Here is a 15,061-nt window from a genome sequence, read left to right as displayed (position 1 = left end):
AACCTCTAGACAGTGAATCAATAAGGAAAGAGAGAAACTGGATAATATGATAAATGAATTAAACCTAAGAGACCTATACAGAATGTAGCACCCTCACACAACAGAATGTATACACTCTTCTCAAGTGTGCATACATCATTCTCAAGGACAGACTACAGGTTGGGTCAGTAAAAAGACAACAAATTTAAAAAGATTGAAATTACAAAACATTTCCTCTGACCATAATGGGATGAAGCTGGAAATCAATAACAGGCAGATAATGGGAAAAGATGCAAATATATGAGGTTAAATAACACAGTCTTAAACAATCAGTGGGTCAAAGAATAAATTGCAAGAAAAATAAGAAAATCTCTCAAGATGAATGAGAATGAGAACACAACATATCAAAACTTATGGGATGCAGTAAAGGCACTGCTAAGAAGGAAATTTATATCCTTAAATGCTTACATTAAAAAAGAAAAAAGAGCTAAAACCAAAGACTTAATGCAACACTAAAGGAACTACAAAAAAGAACAGCAAACTAATCACAATGCTAGCATAGGAAAGAAATAACAAAGATCACAGCAGAAATAAATGAAATTGAGAACAAAGAAAATACAGAAAATTAACAAAACCAAAAGTTGGTTCTTTGAGGATCAATAAAATTGACAAACCCTTAGATTGACAAGGAAAAAAGAGTCAAAATGCAAGTAAATAAAATCATAATTGATAGGGGAGACATTAGTACTGACCCCACAGAAATAAAAAGTATCATAAGAGGATATCATGAATAACTTTATGCCAACTAAATTAGAGAATAAATAGAATACCTCAACAGACCAATCACAAGAAAAAAGATTGAAATCAGTCATCAAAAACCTTCCAACAAAGAAATGTCCAGGACCAGATGCCTTCACACATTAATTCTACCATTAATTCCAAGAAGAATTAATACCAATCCTTCTCAAACTCTTCCCAAAAACTGAAGAGAAGGAAACAATACCTAACTCAGTCTATGAGGCCAGCATCACTCCAATACCAAAGCCAGATAAAGATATTACAAGAAAGGAAAATTTCAGACCAATTTATCTAATGCATATTGATGTAAAAGTCTTCAAGAAAATACTTTCAAATCAAATCCAATAGCACATTAACTGAATTATATACATTATAGTCAAGTGAGTTTTATCCCAGGTATGCAAGGGTGGTTCAACATAAGAAAATCAACATAATCAACATTAACAAATCAAAGGGGAAAAAAACACTTGATCATCTCCCTAGATGCCAAAAAGACATTCAACAAAATCCAGCATCATTTCTTGATAAAAACAGTGAAAGACAGGAATAAAAGAAAACTTGCTCAACTGTGATAAAGGAAATATCTTTAAAAAAAACCCAAAGCTAACATTATACTCAATGGTGAAAGACTGAAAGCTTTCTCTCTAAGATCTGGAACAACACAAAAATGCTCTGTCAGCACTGTTATTCAACAGTGTCCTTGAATTTCTAGATAGAACAATAAAGCACAAAAAAACAAATAAAAAATATCTGAATTGGAAAGGAAGAAGTACAACTTCCACTATTTGCAAAAGACATGATCCTTATGGAGAAAGTCCTAAAAAATCTACAGCAAAGCTACTGGAGCTAGTAAACAAGTTCAGCAAAGTAACATGATACAAGATCAACATGCAAAAATCAGCAGCGTTTCTAAACACGAGTAAGGAGAAATCTGAGGAGGAAATCAAGAACAAATTCCATTTACAATAGCAATTAAAAGAAATAAATATCTAGGAATAAATTTAATGAAGGATGTAAAAATCTTGGACACAGAGAACTACAAAATATTGCTAAAAGAAATCAAAGAAGACCTAAATAAATGTAAAGATATTCTGTGTTCATGGATGGGAAGACTAAATATCACCAAGATGTCAATTGTACCCAAATTGATTTAAAGATTCAATGCAATCCCAATGAAAATTCCAACAGCCTACTTTTCAGAAATGGATAATTATGTTAGGTAATGCTATCACTCTGGGTCAGGAAGTGGGTTGTGATTTTAAAGTACAATGCTATGGTTTCCTCAGTGTTAATTATTTTCTACATTTTTACCTAGGTTGCATTTACATGGGGGATTAATTTTACAATTCAGTATACTGTATAATTGTCTGTATATTTATTTTATTTCACTTCTGAAAGAGAAGTATAAATAGAGAATCTGAATAATCCTATAACAATCAGTAGCTCAAATTAATATACAATAATATTTCTACAATGAAATTCATGACCTTTAGAAGAATGTGCTGCAGACTATTCAAGAAAGTAGTAATTAAAATCTTAACAAAAATTCTTAGAGAATAAAAAAGTGAAATTTCCCAAAACCATTTTTATGGGTTTATTGGAGTAGAACTGCAAATGTATACAATGCACAATTTGATAAATTTTAACATGCATATATACCCATGAAGCCATCAACAACATCAAGATGCTGAACATATTCAACACCCCAAAAGTTTATTCACACCCCTTTGTATTTTCTCCCTTTTAACTCTTTCTACTCCCTGTCATTTTCCCAGGCATATACTAATCTTTCTGTTCCTATAAATTAGTATGCATTCTATAGAGTTTTATGAGTGAAATTATGCAGTATGAACTATTTCTTGCCTACCTCTTTTCCCTCAATAATTATTTTGAGATTCATCCATGCTCTTCTGTTTCAGTAGTTCATGCATTTTCCTTGCTGAGTAGAATGCTGATGTATAAATATACCCAAAAATATTTTATCCATTCACTTAATAACTTGGGTTGTTCCCAGTTTGGTTACTACAAATGAAGCTGTTATAAATCCTCAACTCATTTAAAGAGGAAAACATAAATAAAAATTGTAACTATAATGTTCCAATATTGGGGCAGAAGAAATTTCTTGGTCTGAGAAGTGATGAGATTGAGAAGCATGAATTAATGAGGAGCCTAGATATTTTAGATTTGTTGGTTGCATGATCAACTATGGTGGACATAAAGCTAAGGGCTGGCACAAAATCTTTTTTATACTATATCAACACATGCAGAAGGGTGGGTGAACCCAAATTTCAAAGATAATACTCTCACACTTAAACTCATGTACACACAAGCACAAATGTACTACCTTGCATTTGTCCTGTATTAGACTATTTGCCCTTTAGCTGCACAACTCTAAGAATTAGTCATTAGAGAAGTATGTTGTCAGCAGAAGCTAAGTAACTAATCACTGAGGAATTGAAATAATGAAGTGTGTCCTTGGACTCAGGGTGAAAGGACAAAATCCATATCCATTCTGATAACTACATATGAATTAAAAATGTCAGCACTGGTTCTAACCACTATCCTTTCCAACCCAGTCATGCACCTTGAGTGTCTGGCTAACAAACAATGCTTTAACCATATATCTTTTTCACTCAACTTCCTCAGAGCTAAAGAAGTTTGGAAATTCATGAATGTCAGTTTGGATAGTTCAGTTAAATATCTGCAGAAGGGAAATGAAGAGAGATGAGATGTACCTGAATTCAATGCCCTGACAATTTTCTCCATTTTGCAAATCATAATAATTTACAGTTGGAAGGGAAATAAATGAAAATTGCTCAACTCTTTTAATTCAATTAGTTGAAGATCTCAGTAACTAAAAAATTAAGAGATTTTCCCAAGGTAACTGTTTATTGACTACCTTTCAACCTGCTAGTATGTTTTATATGTTTTATAGAAATTGATTCTCAAACAAATTTGATGTTAGTTATATACACATTTTACAGATTATAAAGCTGCACCTCCAAATATAGAACTTGTCCAATTTGCAGGAGTTAAATGTCAGTTTCATTTATGAAATCCAAAAGTTCTGCCCTCTCATCTGTAATTAGAGAATGAATATAGAACAATTTGATAGACTTCTACACCATCTTATTTAAAGTCTTTGGGAAGGCTAATAACTCTAAGTGTTATCAAAAATATATGTAAGGGACATTTCCATACCTTTTTTGGTATGAAAATTAAGGGTTCAACCAGTTTGAAAAGCCATGGCAGTTATACTTCCAGGTATCTGCCATAGAGAAATATCTTTACTTGTCTAAAATGTGACATTTTCAATGAAGTTAATGGCCATAGTGTCAGAAGTGCCAAAACAATGGAAGCAATATACCTGATATCAGAAAGGAAATAAATGTAATCCACAATTTAATCATAGAATTAAATACTATAAAGTAATATAAGTTATTTAGTTGTTAGAATTAAATACTATAAAGTAATATAAGTTATTTAGTTGTAAACCCATATATTGGCTTTGTTAAATCTAATTAAGACTATATTGAATTTAAAAAGTTGTAAAGGGACAGCTTTGTGTTATTTATTTATATTTAAAATATTAATTCCTAAAATAACACAATGCATTATAAAGATATATATATATATATATATACACATACATAAACACCCTTGGGAATGATACATAACAACTTTAAGATAGTGCTTCCCTCTGGAGAGGGATTATGGGAAGGGATTTTGAAGGCAATTTTAGCTGAATACATACTGATGCATTTGTTAAAGAAAAATTGAGGCCATTTATTTTCTCCTTATGATCTTTCTTCTATCCAGCACCATAAATCCATGTGAATTTTTACTATTTATAAAATCAATTTTTACTATTTATAAAATACAGATAGTTTATCCCATTTGTGCATCACAACTGGCCTGCAAAGCACTGATCTGAAGCCTATATGATTGCACATTCCTATTGGTTGAAAGAAAATTGAGCATATGCCAGTTATTCTTTGTTTGTTTTTTTTTTTGCTTGGTTGTTTATTATTACATATATATATATATATATATATATATAATTTTGTTCTACTGTGCTTAATATATTAGGTATATATAATGTATAAAAATATTCAGATGAAACATAAAAATTAATTAAAAGCAAAACTTATAACATTTCTCACACCCTATGATGGTTAGGTTCATGTGTCAGCTTAGGCAGGTGATGGTGCCCAGTTGTCTGGTGAAGAAAGCCCAGGCCTTTTCCTGACATTTCATGACTGGTTAATAAAACAGAAGTCTGGTTTATTAAAGCATCAGTTTTCTGCTCTGAGAGAATCCAGTCAGTTGGGATTAAACCCAAATTCCATTTCTTCTTCAGTGAGCCAACATCTCCTGGGGAGTTCACCTCAGACCTTCATCAGGGTTGCCAGCTCACAGCCTACCCCATGGAATTTGGACTCATGCATCCCCACAGTTGCATGAGACAATTTTATAAAACCTCATATTTACAGAAATACCCTGTTGCTGTTTCCCTGGAGAACCATGACCAATATACACCCACAAGGGAACTTCTAGTGCATACCAGGATTGTATTAACACATATATGCAGACCGAAACAAAATAACAGCTTCAATACATGAAAGAACCAAGTAAGAATTTAGCAATGAATTCAAAATCTAAGCCTGTGATTCCAACAAGCTGCCTATTTAGAACAAGTGTTTAGGAGTTCTGTTCCCTAATCAAATTCTCTGTCAAGCTTCCTTTCTCATGATTGCCTTCATGTCCTTGTTCCGTAGACAACAGATGATATGATTCAGGGTTGGGGCATGACTGTGTAGAGTACAGACATGAGAAGATCCAACATTGAGGGACAGTCTGAGATTGCCTTGACATAGGCAATATTACCAGATATTGTAAAGAGTGTTACAAACCACTAGATGTGATATACAGATAGAAAATATTTTGATACACTCTGCTTGGATGGAATCCTCAGGATGGTAGAAAATATATGCACAGAGGAAAGAGTACTTGAAACAAACAGATTGTTACAAGACTTGTAATTAAAACCATGAAATTCAATGAAATTACTTTGTAATATAAGAGGCTTAGGAGCTGAGGGGTGTCACAGAAAAATTGATGTACTATATTGGAGCCACAAAAGGGTAATGAGAATGTTGCTGCCACATGCCTGAACCCAGAAATCATCCCACTAAGTCAAGAAATGATCATCATCCTCCCACAGGTGACTTCATTCATAATGGCTATTGTATTAGTCAGGGTTCTCTAGGGAAACAGAATCAACAAGAGATATCTAAACATAAGGTTCTATAAAAATGTCTCATGCAACTATGGGGATGCATGAGTCCAAATTCCATATGGCAGACAGCAAACTGGCAACTCCAATGAAGGTGTTCAAAGAACTCCTCAGGAAATGCTTCAAATCTAGACAAAGAAGTGAAGGTCCTCTCTCTCTCACTTAAAAGTCTTCAACTGATTGGATTAAATCCAGCTGATTGAATTAAATACAATTTAATTTGTTCATTGTTTATTGATTTTGAATCATCAGGATTATTTAGATCCTTCAAACTGAGTAATTATGAAGTCTCTTTTATTCTCCTCTACTTAATATATCATCAGCAAATAAAGAAAATGTTTTGTTTTTCTCATACTATTACTCTTTTTATCCCTACATTCCTTCCTGTGATTCCTCCTATTACCATTCTGTATTGGCTAGGGATTCTACAATTATGATATTTTTACTGAGTGTAAAAAGTAACTTTATAATACCAGGTTGTTGAGATTTATTAAAACATTAACTGACCCCGAATTATATAACATTTTATTTCACATCTGTTAAGTGAACATTTATTCTCTGATCTGAACATGTATGAATGGAATTGTGTATTTCAATTTTAGAAATCACCTTCATATTTCAAGGTATAACTTAAGGTAATAGGTACCTTTACATATTGCTTTTTGGGGAATTGCTCTACTGCATTATAACTGTCCACAGATATGATTAGCTTCTAGATTTGTTTCACATTCTGTCATTTTCATGTTTTCATAAAAAGGCTTTGCTAACCTGGTAAATCCTGCTTTTTGTTGTTTTGTTCATGACACTGTTGAGTTTTGAGAGCTCTTTGTATATTCTAGATACAATGCCTTTGTTGGATGTGTGGTTTGCAAATATTCCTTGGATAGCTTGACTTTTCATCTTCTTCACAGGGAATTTTACAGAGCAATAGTTTTCAATTTGATGAGGTCTATTTTTTTTTCATTAAAAAATTATGGATGATGCTCTTTATGTTATGTGTGAGAACTCTTCACTCAACCCTAGGTTTGGATGATTTTCTTCTGTTTTTTTTTCCCATTAAAAATTTATCATTTTATATTTCACATTTAAATCTTTAATCCTTTTAGAGTTAATTTATTAAAAGTGTTGAAAATTATGTTGAGGTTCATTAAACTTTTTTTTGCTTGTGGATCTTCAAATGATCCAACATCATTTGTTGAAAAGATTCTACTTCCTCTGCTAAATTGTTTTTACAAATTTGTAATATAGTTGGCCAGACATACGTAGAGCTATTTCTGGATTTACTATTTTGTTTCATTGACCTATATGTCTATCCCTCTGTCAGTACCACACTGTAGATATATAATTAATCTCAAATTGGAATAGAGTAAACCATTCCATTTTATTCTTCTTTTTCAAAATTATTTTAGCTACTCTAGTTTTGTTGCATTTCCACATAAATTTGAGGATAATGTTGACTGTATCTATAAAAATCTTTTTGTATTAATCTGTACAGAATTGAGGTCTGTTATGGATTATTATGGATTGACTCATATCAATCCATAAGGTATGTTCCAAAGGTATGTTCAAGTCCTAACCTTGAGTACTTTGGATGTGAACTCATTTGTAAACAGGATCTTCGAGGATTCTATTAAGATGAGGCAAAACTGAATACAGGTGGGCCTTAAGGACTGAAGACCTTATAAGCAAAGGAAAAATGGACACAGCAGTAGGAGTGAGAGGGAGAAAGGGGGAGAGAGATTGCCACATTATGGATGCAGAGATTGAGTTATCAATTGCAAGGAGGCCCCCACCAGAAAGCTACAGAGTTCAAAAAAAGCATGGCCTATGAAAACCTTGATTTTGGACTTCTGGCCTCCAAAACCAGGAGACAATAAATTCCTGTTATTTAGTATGATTAGTCTGCTGTATCATTATAGCATTCATTAAGACAACATTTTTACTGTGTTTGCTTTTGCAACCCATGAACATTTTTTTTCAAAGCTTCTTTATTTTCACCAGGGTTTTGTGGTTTTCAGCATATAATTCCTGCACAAGTTTAGTTACCCAAAATATTTCATTTAATGACTGATAGTAAATGGTATTGTATTTTAACACTGTATTTCCCATGTTAATTGCTTATATATAGAAATAAAATAGATATTTTGTTTTATCTGGTATCCTGCAGTCTGGCTGAACTCAGGTATTAGATCTAGGTGTTTGTTTTTTTTAAGATACTTTGGGATTTTCCAAACATACCATCTGAAAAATGGGATATTTTTATTTTTCTGTTCTGATTTTTATGCCTTGCATTTCCTTTTCTCAGTCTATTGCTCTGGCTAGAACTTTGAGTACTATGTTGAATAACAATGATAAAAGAAGACATTTATTCCTGCCTTATACACAGTTGTAGTAGAAAGCATTCAGTCTTTCACTATTAAATATGATGTTAGCTGTAGGTTTTTCGTGGATGATTTTTAATCAAACTAAGGAAGCTCCTTCTAATCCTACTTTGCTGAGTTTTTCTCATGAATATATGTTTAGTTGCAGTAAATGCTTTCCTGAACCAACTGATATTATCATGTGATTATTCTTCTTTAGCCCTGATAATATGGTGGATTACATTGATTTACCTCCAAATGTTGAATCAGCCTTGAATCCTTAAAATAAATCTCACTTGATAGTGATATATAATTTTTTGTCTATACCATCTAATTATATCACAACATATTTTTAAGGAATTTTGTGGCCATGATTTTGATTGATATTTTTGTGCTATATTGTCTGGTTTTGGTAGACTTCTCCAGTGAAATCAGGGAAACTGGAGTTTTCTTTTTCAGAAGTCTTAGAATGATTCAATTGTTATAGGTCAATTCAAACTATTTATTTTACATGGGGTGAGTTGTGGTAGTTTGTGGATTTTTTTTTCATTATTGGTCCACTTAATCTAGTTTGTCATACATATAAGCATAGAGTTGTGCATAATATTCCAATATTACCTCTTTGATTTCTGCAGTGCTTATAGTTATATCCTGTGTCATTCCTGATAATAGTAATTTAAATCGTCTCTCATTTTTCTTGCCACTCTTGCTAGAGGTTTGGCAAGCATATTGAATACCGTAAGACCCAGAGTTTTGCATCATTGATGTTACCTATTGTTTTCCTCTTTTCAGTTTCATTGTTTTCAAATTTTATCATTATTGTACTGACTTTCCCTTGCTTTGGGTTTATTTTGCTCTTATTTTTTTATTTTCTTGAGGTGAGACCTTAGATTACTGATATGTGGCTATTTCTAAAGAAAGTATTTACTTCCAAATATTTCCCACTTAGCACTGCTTTATCCATGTCCCACAAAATATGATATGCTATATTTCATTTCATTTATTTCAGCATACTTTATATTTCCCTTAAAAATTTATGTCCAGGCGGGGCAGGTACGCGCGCTCCTAGCTCTCTCGCAGCTCCCTCTCCGGACCGACGGCGGCAGAAGTGGGCTTCGGCGAGTGAAAAAGCGTGGTGGGGCGGGGCGGGAGAAAGTGGCCGCCGGGAGGACGTTGTCGTTTACGCGTGGCCGAGCGGAAGAGTTTTGCTTTCGTGCGCGCCTTCGAAAGCTGCACCCACACTTGGCTGAGGGGTCCGCCCGGGAGCCACCCCTTCCTCCGCCCGCGGCCCCGCGCCGAGCTCGCCGGCCCGAGCCAGCGTGGGCCAGGTGGGAAGCGCGCTCGACCTGCGCCCCGCGTCCGGAGCCGCCCTCCGAGTGCCCATGGCTACGCGGGTGCTGACCATGAGCGCCCGCCTGGGACCCGTACCCCAGCCGCCGACACCTCCGGACGAGCCGGTGTTCGCGCAGCTCAAGCCGGTGCTGGGCGCCGCGAACCCGGCCCGCGATGCGGCGCTCTTCCCCAGTCAGGAACTGAAGCATCCGCACCACCACCCGCAGGCGCAGCCCGCGCCCCCGCAGCCCCCGCAGCCGGCGCCTCCGCCCGCCGCCGGGCCGCGGCTGCCCCCGGAGGAGCTGGTCCAGACAAGATGTGAAATGGAGAAGTATCTGGCACCTCAGCTTCCTCCAGTTCCTATAATTCCAGAACATAAAAAGTATAGACGAGACAGTGCCTCAGTCGTAGACCAGTTCTTCACTGACAGTGAAGGGTTACCTTACAGTATCAACATGAACGTCTTTCTCCCTGACATCACTCACCTGAGAACTGGCTTCTACAAATCCCAGAGACCGTGCATAACACACATCAAGACAGAACCTGTTACCATTTTCAGCCACCAGAGTGAAACGACTGCCCCTCCTCCGGTCCAGACCCAGGCCCTTCCAGAGTTCACCAGCATATTCAGCTCACACCAGACCGCAGCTCCAGAGGTGAACAATATTTTCATCAAACAAGAATTTCCTACACCGGATCTTCATCTCTCTGTCCCTTCCCAGCAGGGCCATTTGTACCAGCTATTGAATACACCGGATCTAGATATGCCCAGTTCTACAAATCAGACAACAGTAATGGACACTCTTAATGTTTCTATGTCAGACGCCATGGCAGGCCTTAACACACTCACCTCTGCTGTACCAAAGACTGCAATGAAACAATTTCAGGGCATGCCCCCCTGCACATACACAATGCCAAGTCAGTTTCTTCCACAACAGGCCACTTACTTTTCCCCATCACCACCAAGCTCAGAGCCTGGAAGTCCAGATAGACAAGCAGAGAGATACTCCAGAATTTAACCCCACTTCCATCCTATGCTGCTACGATCGCTTCTAAACTGGCAATACACAATCCAAATTTACCTGCTACTCTGCCAGTTAATTCGCAAAACATCCAACCTGTTAGATACAATAGAAGAAGTAACCCTGATTTGGAGAAGAGACGCATCCACTACTGCGATTACCCTGGCTGCACAAAAGTTTATATAAAGTCTTCTCATTTAAAAGCTCACCTGAGGACTCATACTGGTGAGAAGCCGTACAAATGCACCTGGGAAAGCTGCGACTGGAGGTTCGCGCGGTCGGACGAGCTGACCCACCACTACTGGAAGCACACGGGCGCCAAGCCGTTCCAGTGCTCCGTGTGCAACCGCAGCTTCTCCCGCTCCGACCACCTGGCCCTGCACATGAAGAGGCACCAGAACTGAGATCCACTGCCCGCGGGGCTTTCTGTGCCTATGCAATTCAAACTGACGTTTATGCAGTTAATTTGGCAAAATTTTAACTACAAACCTAACTATATATATAAAAAAACAGAAAATGAAAAACTGGAAATGTATATTTTGTATATTTGAGAAAACAGGGAATACATTGTATTAATACCAAAGTGTTTGGTCATTTTAAGAATCTGGAATGCTTGCTGTAATGTACATGGCTTTCCTCAAGCAGATTTCATCTCATGACAGGCAGCCACATCTCACAGTGGGTGGGGGCGAGTGGGTGGAGGGGGTGTTTGCAGTGTTTTTACCGAAGCCATCATTTAATGTGACAGTGTTTAGTAAACGAATCAGTTGGCAGGCACAGGAAGGAGGATGAATTGTATGTCGAGATTTTGCTTGACATCCAGTGGTTTTTTACAATATTATCAGATAGTTCTTTGGGAGAGATCTAGTATATGTGGCAGTTCAATTCACAAATAGCCATTGAACAAAGGTGTTTTTTTTAATATATATATGAGTTGCATACATTTGCTATTCGAAATTTTGTAAATATGCAAATCAGCTTTATAGGTATTACAATTTTTCTAGGATTCTTTTGGGGAAAATCATAAATAATTCATTTGAAAATAACCATGAAGACACACTTAGAATTTATGGTAAGATACCTTTCAAAGTGTTACTAAATTAATTTCTGTAGAGGAAAGAATCATTCAAATGAACTTCAGCAAATTTCATGCACTGATTAAAATATGATTGTTTATTTTAAATACAAAACACATTTTATATGAATTGTGAACTCAAAAGCTTAAAAAAGGGAGTTACAAGATCCAAAAGTTAAATCTTATGGTAAGCTACACACTCACAGTATCATTTTTAAAAAGAAGGACTTATGATGTAGTTTTCACTTGGGAATGTTGAATTTATGATGCAGTTTTCATATACAGAAATGTTGAATTTATGATGCAGTTTTCATATACAAAGATGTTTGCTTGTGCGGTACTATTGGTTAAAAGCCAGTTTCTGTGGATTTTGCATGTAATATACAGTGAGACATAGTAATTTTACCTAAATTATGGTGTAGTTTAATCTATTGTTAATACTGACTCAGTGTCTGCCTTTAAGTATAAATGACATGTTGAACACTTAAGGAAGCAAGTGCTACATATATGCAATATAAATAGTAATGTGATGCTGATGCTGTTAACCAAAGGGCAGAATAAATAAGCAAAATGCCAAAAGGGGTCCTAATTGAAAATGAAAATGAAAATTAATTTTGTTTTTAAAATATTGTTTATCTTTATTTATTTTGTGGTAATATAGTAAGTTTTTTTAGAAAACAATTTTCATAACTTGATATTATAGTTTTGTTTGTTAGAAAAGTTGCTCTTAAAACATGTAAATAGTTGGCAAATGATGTAAATAATTTTGTAAGAGACTTCAAATGTTTATATGTGGAAACATACATACACAAAAAAGCATAAATCAGTTGCTGTTTTGCTTCTTTCTCCCTATTATTTTTGTATTGTGGTCATCTCCTATGCAAATAATGAAGCAAACAGCTGTATAGTTATAGAATTTTTTGAGAGAATGAGATGTTTATATATTAACGACAATTTTTTTTTGGAAAATAAAAAGTGCCTAAAAGAAAAAAAAAAATTATGTCCCTTAAGACATATTTATGCTATCTCTATGTTATTGATTCCTAGTTTGGTTCTCTGGTGGTCAAATAACGCAGTCTGCAGGATTCCAATTGTTATAAATTTCTTGATGTTTGTTTTATGGCCACATTATAGTATAACTTGGTATGTTTCCTAAGTACTTGAAAAGAATGTGTGCTCTGTTGCAGTTGGATAGAGTTTTCTACAAATGCTAATTTGATTCCACACATAGCTGGTATGGTATGGTTGAATGCTACTCTATTATTGCTAATTTTATGTCTAGTTGTTCTTTCAGTTGTTGACAGGAGGCTGTTGAAGTCTCCAACTTAACTGTAGAATTGTCTCTTTCTCCTTTCAGTTCTATTAATTTTTTCTTCTCCTTTTTCAAAAACTCTGCTCTTTGGGGCATATACATCTAGAATTGCTATTAATTTTCAGTGGATTGTAACTTTTTATGATTATACAATGTCCATTTCTATTACTGGAAATTTTATTTGCTTTTAACTTACTTACACGTTATATTAATATAGTCAATCCTTCTTCCTTTTTTATTAATGTTTGCATGACCTATCTTCTCTATCCTTTTTCAACCTATCTATATTATATTTGAAGGGAGTTTCTTGTAGAGAACATTTAGTTGGGTCATGCTTGTTTTATACACTCTGTCAATATATTTTTATTGATGTATATAGGCTATTATATTTATTGTAATTCTTGATTTGTTAGGGCTTAAGTCTGTTATTTTATGCTTATTTTCTGTTTGCTTTCCCTATTTTCATTTTTCCTCCTTTACTGAGAATTACTTGAAATATTTCTAGAAATATATTTTATTTTTATGTTTTGTTTTTCAGCATAACCTTTTAAATAATGTTTTTATTTATTGCTTTAGGTATTACATCACATGTACATAACATTACAGTCTACTGGTGTTATCATTTTATCACATTGAGTGAAGTGTCAAAGTTTTCTCTCCTTTCACTTCCCTTTACTTTTCCAATTTATATCATAAAATCATCAGTGTTATGATTTGTGCCTCAACTGTCAAACATATTTTAGAAAACTAAAGAACAGAAGGAAAGTTTATTGTTTATCCATATTTTTTTCATTGTTATTTCAACCTTCTTGATATTCCAAGTTTCCTTTTTTCATCAATTTATTTTTATTTAGAAAATTTTCTTTACACATATTTTTAGAGTAGATGTCTGAACACACATTTTCTTAGTTTTCCGTCAGTTGAGAAGGTTCTGACTTCACTTCCATTCCTGAAAGATATTTTCACTGTATATAGAATGCTGGGCTGAGAGGTCTTTTCTTTTATCTTCTGAAAATTGTGCCATTCCCTTCTGGCTTTTATAATGATTTCTCATGAGAAATCCACTGCCATTCCATTCTTTCCCCATATAGATAAAATGTGGTCCCCATTTCACTGTTTTCATTTTTTTGTCCTTAATTTTCAGATGTTTCACAATGTCTTCATACAGATTTATTTGGGGATTTATCCTGTTTGGAGTTCAATCCACTTCTTAGATATTTAGGTTTATGTCTCTTGATCAAGTTGGAAAGCTTTCAGCCACTATTTCTTTCAATAATTTTTCAGCTCCACCCTCTTTCTCCTTTTCTTCAGAACTTACATGACACAAATGCTAGATTTTTGGTTATAGTCCTACATGCCTTTGAGGTTTTTATCATTTTGTTAGTCTATTTGCTCTCTCAATTTTGCATGGGGAGAAATTCTATTATTCTTTCTTAAAACTTACTGATTCTTTCCTTTGTCCCCTCCATTTTGCTGTTGCACCTATTCAAGGAGTGCTTTATTTTTAATTTATTTCATTTTTAATTTGAAGTTTCTATTTGGTTCCTGTTTATATTGTCTATTTCTTTGCTGAGACTTTATATGTCTTTTTTCATTTGTCTCATGTGCATTCATAGTTTTTGTTGAATCATTTAAATTTTCTTTTTTAGCTGGCCTTCTCTGAAATTGCTCTGGCAGAGTAAGTATATTGAGCTACTGCCTTGAGTCATGTAGGAGAGGATGTCTGTCCTCCATTAATACCTGGGTGTTATGGAGCATTTCCTCATTACTATTGGGCAGGGGTAGGTTAGAATGGGCAGCAATACCTTGTTTCAATTCCTCACATGGCTTCCAATGGCACCATAGAGAGTGGCCTTGTTACTATTGGGCTATGGTGAAAGTCTTGAC

The 15,061-nt window shown here is 34.9% G+C and overlaps 1 pseudogene; it reads left to right on the top strand.

The window, feature by feature from the left end:
* Positions 1-9,815: 9,815 nt before the first annotated feature.
* LOC119506324 lies at positions 9,816-11,297 on the top strand (annotated as a pseudogene).
* The last annotated feature ends 3,764 nt before the right edge of the window (positions 11,298-15,061 follow it).

Source organism: Choloepus didactylus, chromosome 11 (assembly GCF_015220235.1).
Source record: "Choloepus didactylus isolate mChoDid1 chromosome 11, mChoDid1.pri, whole genome shotgun sequence".
NCBI lineage: Eukaryota > Metazoa > Chordata > Mammalia > Pilosa > Megalonychidae > Choloepus > Choloepus didactylus.
The sequence above is the reverse complement of the archived record's forward strand: the minus strand, read 5'-3'. Positions and strand labels throughout refer to the sequence as shown.